Source organism: Camelus ferus, chromosome 9, assembly GCF_009834535.1.
Source record: "Camelus ferus isolate YT-003-E chromosome 9, BCGSAC_Cfer_1.0, whole genome shotgun sequence".
Lineage (NCBI taxonomy): Eukaryota > Metazoa > Chordata > Mammalia > Artiodactyla > Camelidae > Camelus > Camelus ferus.
Genome location: NC_045704.1, coordinates 78,016,555 through 78,021,564, shown reverse-complemented (window position 1 = coordinate 78,021,564; position 5,010 = coordinate 78,016,555).

Below are 5,010 nucleotides of genomic sequence, written 5' to 3'. Positions count from 1 at the left end.
TGGGCTCATGGGAAAGCTAGATACACACCAGTTACTGGGCAGATTGACTAGCTGGGTGGAGAGCAGCAGGGGTTCATTAATCCTAGAAGGAATAACTTCCAGAAAAGTCCCACTGCCCGTTCCCCAAGGGCCCACAAACCTCCCCCTCGCACCATCTACCAGCCCAGTGTCTCCTGTGCCTGATCCTGCCTCTGCGGGCTCCACCTGGCTTGTCCCCTTTGGCCTCTCCGGGGAGATGTCACTGGCTTTCAGTTCTGAGTATTCAAACTGGTTCTGTGAGCAGGGCCTGCTCCAAGGCCAATCTGAATAAATGTGGCCACCTCCCTATTTTACAAGTCCCGTTCCTACAACCATCTCCCTGCCTTCCTGCGAGACTCATTGCTCTGCTCCCTCCAAGGGAAAAAGCCTGATGTCCTTATTCTGTTTCTCCTCCAGGCCCTCACACAACCCCTTTCTCATTGAGCAAGGACTTGCTGGGCCCTGACTCTGGGCATGAGTGGCACAGGGACCTGGGCAGCAGGCAGGAAAGCAAGGAGGGCCCCTGCCCTCCTGCAGCTCCAAGTCCAAAGAGGTGACCAGAACACAGGGCTCATTGTGGAAACCCTGTGAGGCAGCGCTTGCTTGGTAAGCACTACATGTGTACAGAGAGTGCTCATCCCAGACCAACCTGGGTGCTCCTGGGCAGGCAGGGGTCTGAGAGGGACCTGTACAAAAAAATAGGAAGGGGATTCTTCCAAAAGCGTGGAGAGCCAACCGGTTCAGCTACTCCCCAGCTGTGTGACTTTGAGCAAGTCACCTAACCTCTCTGGATTCGAGTTCTTTATCCACACAATGAGGCTCCCTGATACTCCAGGATTCCGACAGTGCATGGCCCAGAGCTGCAGCCAAGTTGCTAGACAAAGAGAAGGGCTTTGAGAACTTGCTGGATGGAGGTGGAGGCCCAGACCAGTAGAGATGGGTGTGGGGCCTGTGACCCTAAACACGACTTCCCCTGACCACTAGGTACGGGGGGTGGGTCACACCTGAGAGGCCGTAGAGGCCACAGCTGCATCCTCTTCTGGGGACCAGGTGCCTCTGGCCTGGGCCCCACCTCTCCCCTGTCCCCCCAACCCCAGTTCCAAGGCTGCAGTGGGCAAGGAAAGGAGAACCCTAGCTGGCTGCAGGATAGGGGGTTGCAGGAGCCTCACCAGCACCAACCAGGACAAAGATGAGCTGATCCCCCCCGCCACCAAGAGTGAGGTGGTTTGATTGCAAACAACAGTGTTTGCGCTGGCCACTGTTCTCTGGCCTCCCAGGCCAACAGAGGCTGTCTGTGTGCCTTGCCCTGCCCCCTTCCCAGGCTCTGTCTCTGGCCTCCACCGGGGCTCACTGCATGTACAAATACCCTGGCTCTTTGCAGCGGCTCCCCACAGATGGAGTCTGAGCAGGCTCTGCTTCAGACCAATGGAGTGGTCAGTGGCAGTTTAGGAAGGAGTGCAGAAGGGGGACACCCAGCTTTGAGGGTAGCCAGCAGCATGTTAGGTGGGGAAGGTGTTTGTCTTGTCGCATCCCAGCTGCCTGTCCCTGACTACGCTCAGCATCTCTATCAACTTCCCAAATCTCAGAGACAGCCCCTGTCATCGTCCATCAGTGCTGGGAATTTAGGGCTCTGAATTGGCCTTCTGAGATCCTGAAGCCCTCAGTCCAGGAGATCCAATCTGCCTGAAATTTTGGCAAAGTTGGGGTAGGCTCTGGACGAAGTACCCTGCGTGAGGTCAGACAGCCCCACTCTAGCTGTTCCATCCTTTGGGATAAGCACCTTCTAGGGCTCATCAAATAGGCATCTACCTTTGGGAGGGGTGCCACAACAGCCCCAGTAACTGAACAGAAATATGTTTTCTCCTCTGATGGGAGGAACAGGTCTAAGGTACTGGGTAGGGTCTAGGGGCCTGGCCAGCGGGGAGACACTCAGGGCAAGTGAGAAAGGAGACTCAGCAGTGGGGCCAGTAGAGACATCTGGTCTCCCCCTTGCTGAAAGTGAGCCCTGAAAGATGGGTGCCTTGCTTTGGAGCAGAGACTTGGCCGTGAGATGGGGAGAGAATAGGTCTCAGGATATCAAAGGGGATGGAGCCCCAGAAACACCTCCTGAGGAGAGAGATGCCCTTTCCTTGCCTACATGCCCCATCCTTGTCTGCTCTCTGTCCCAAAGGACAGGGAAGTCAGAAAAATTCCGAAGACGTGTCAGCACAAACCCTCCTCCTTCCCATTCCCAAGGCTTAGGCCATCCCTGCAGGCTTACACCCATTCAGGGCTGGCTGGGAGTCTCCAGAGAGGGCACGGACTCTGGCAAGAAAGCCAGATTGATCCAGAACTGCTCCTCAGCAGACCCGCAGGCCCAGACAGGAAGGGGGTTTGAGAGGGTCTGAGGTATGGGTGCTAGAGATATTAAAGACCTTGGGCCTTTAGAGCTTTGAAGTCACTCAGCTGAGAGGACAATCAAGGACCCCAGCTGTGTGGCCTCTCTTGACCTCTCTGAGCTTCAGTTTTGTTCAAGTGAGGATGATCCCTACTCCACAGATAGAAGAACTAAAGCAGGTAATATATACGTGTGTGTGTGTGTAAGCCCCTGGCATGGGGTAAGCACTTACTCATGTCTAAAGCCTCCCTGGTGACTTGGGCAGGCAGCAGAATTTTATATCCAACTTCTTAGCACAACTTCAGCAAGGAACCCAGAATCCTTCCAGGAATCCCTAGCCTGGGGTCCTTGCAAAGCTGGATCTTAACAGCCTCATGCTGAACCTTTTGCACAGGGCCAGGTCCTAGATGGGCAGAGCTCTGCTCTGATGTGTAGGAGAAGCCCCTCTGGGTCTTTCTTGAATTCACCCTTGAAAGGGGGTCCAGGGTGTGTGAGTGGTGGTGTGCTGACCCCTAGACTCACACTGGGCTGGTCGATTTCCACTCATCCAATCCCTCCTCCCTAGACACGTGTGCACGCTCACACACACACGCACGCACGCACACACGCACTGCTCCCATATCTGAGTGAGATCAAGGTCAGCCGTCTGAGTCCACGAATTTTGCCTGTAAACTGAATCTGGTGATCCAGAAGGGCAGAGAAATCATAAGGGTGGAAAAGCTCCCCTCCAGTGAGGGCTATGATGGTGGGAGGGATGTTTCAGAGCTGACTGTGTTTACAAGAATCCCAGATTTTTATTGCGACAGCTGCTGAGTCCCCCTGTACTCTCTCCCACCTGTCGCCTCCCTGACTCATGGCCCACTTGTCAGCCCAAGGCCTCTGAGGAAGTTCCCAAACATCCTAGTTTGGTCCACCCCCTCTATACACACACACTACTTAATTTCAGATATCCAAATAAAGAGTTTAAAGTGTGTCCAAAAGAAGTCCCCAGCATCTAAAAAATATTAGGCCTTGGCAGCTCTGTAGCTTTGAGCCGGCTTGATGTAGGGGGAAGAGGGAGAGAAGTGCAAGGCCAGCAAGGTCAGGGGAGGCAAGGGAACTGGTGTCCTGGGGACAGGATATGCACATCCGCCAAAACTGAATGGTCAGACTAGCCTGGGGCATCCAGGATCTGCCACCTACTTACTGAGTGACCTTGGTCAGTTAGGTACCCTCTTGGGCTGAAGAGACTAATTCCTACTTCATGGGGTGGTGAGGACTGATCTGGACCAGAGTGCAAAGTGGATGACCCAGGACTTGGCCTGGAGTAGGTGGTCAGTAGCTATAATAACAGGCATGAGCTCAGTTAATGGCAACTCCATCCTTCCAGGTGCTCAGGCCAAAAACTGCAGAGTCCTCCTTGGCTCCTCTTTCTCTCACATCCTCCACTATCAGCAAATCCTGTTATCTCTCCCTTTATCTGGCGCCCCCACCTCTTCTCATCACTTCCTTTCACTGCGTCCACATCCAAGCTGCCATGACCCCGCCCTTGTTTAATTGCATTGGCTTCCCATCATGTCTCTCAGTGGCCCCTTTGGTCTTTTCTCAACACAGTAGCTAGAGGGATCAAACCATCCACGGCTCCCTGTTTCACTCACCCAAGTCTGTACAGTGGCCAGCAAGGCAGCTCATGATTTGCCCATCCTCTCACCTCTCTGACCTCTGCTCCCACCACTCTCGCTCTCACTTCCCCTGCCCCAGCCTCACTGACCAAATCCTGTTCCTCAGTACTCAGGACACAGTCTCCCCATACCTGGGGTACACATTCCCTGACACCCCTGCAACTCAATCTTCCCTTCCCTATGTAGCCTGCCTTGACCACTTCAGTTGGCATTGCCACCCACCCAAATTTAGCACCCCATCACCCCTTACCCTGCTCCCACAGTACTTAACACTGTCTAGCACACCATGTAATTCATTGATTTCTTGTTTAATGTCTGTATTTGTCTTCTCCCATAAGAAAATAATCTGCATGAGGGTGAAGATCTTTGTTTTGTTCCCTGATGTACCCCAGGAACCTAGAACTCAATAAATATTTGTCATTTGAATGATGGAATCTCACAACAACTTTATGAAGTGATTAGGGCAACCAACTTCTCTCTCTCTTTTTTTTTTTAACTTTAAAAAAATTGAAGTATAATTGATTTACAATGTTGTATTAGTTTCTGGTGTATAGCATAGTGATTCAGTTATATAGATTCTTTTTCATATTCTTTTTCATTACAGGGCAAGCAACTTCTTTTAATGACAGGAAAACTCAGGTTCTATAGTTAAGTTCTGACCTCTGCAGGTGCCTGGGGTCAGGATGGGGGTGACATTGAAAAATGGGTCCTTTGTCTCCTCGGCCCCTCCCCTTCATGATTTTCTTGCCTTAGGGTGCTGCCCCTGTCAACACTCTGGCTCAAGCACAAATACAAACCCATTCTTTGGGCTTCCCTCTGCACAGCTGATGTCAACTGGAACTTTCTTGAGTTTTTGCCATTTCCCACCATGGGAGAAAATCAGAGAAATTAACACAAAAAACACAAGAATTATAAAAATGGTCCAGTTTACAAAATGCAGGATTCTGATTAGAG